The sequence below is a fragment of the Bombus huntii genome, chromosome 11 (genome assembly GCF_024542735.1).
Source record: "Bombus huntii isolate Logan2020A chromosome 11, iyBomHunt1.1, whole genome shotgun sequence".
Taxonomy (NCBI): domain Eukaryota; kingdom Metazoa; phylum Arthropoda; class Insecta; order Hymenoptera; family Apidae; genus Bombus; species Bombus huntii.
The window spans coordinates 5,818,003-5,818,479 of record NC_066248.1 but is presented as its reverse complement, the minus strand read 5'-3'; the positions used below and the strand labels follow the sequence as shown (position 1 = coordinate 5,818,479).

Here is a 477-nt window from a genome sequence, read left to right as displayed (position 1 = left end):
GTGAGTCTTTTCAACTTGTTGCACCTCCTATGCTTTCTTCTCTTTCTCGTGTGCGAGCCGAGAAAGAGAGGATGTTTCTCCACGGTCGGGAAAAGAAATCGCTTCGTAGCTAGGAAAGACGCTTCGCAGATTATCTACCTCAGGAACCAGATAAGAAGAACAATTGAGAAAAAGAGAGAAAGAGGAAAGAAACATTTCTTCTCGTCGATGGTACGAACGAGAAAACGGACGTACGGTTCTTCCTACGCGTGCTACTACGCAATTTCACTTGTAGCGTGACTGTCCCCTTTAAAGAAACAACTTCCCTCGTCTTCGTCCTTTCTGTTACATGGTTTCGGTCGTGGTAACGAAACTCTCGTTCGTCGAGTCTAACCGCATTCGTTAATTATACATATTTTTACTCTTACTTAAGAAGCGATTAATCCATTATTTTTTTTACAAAAAAAAAATATCCTCCTTCATTCTTAAATAAATTTC

The 477-nt window shown here is 40.5% G+C and overlaps 1 protein-coding gene across 1 annotated transcript in view; it reads left to right on the top strand.

Annotated features, from left to right (window-relative positions):
• Window positions 1-477, top strand: part of LOC126871133 (plexin domain-containing protein 2) — a 45,377-nt gene that overhangs the window by 683 nt on the left and 44,217 nt on the right. The gene's annotated exons all lie outside the window — the stretch shown is intronic.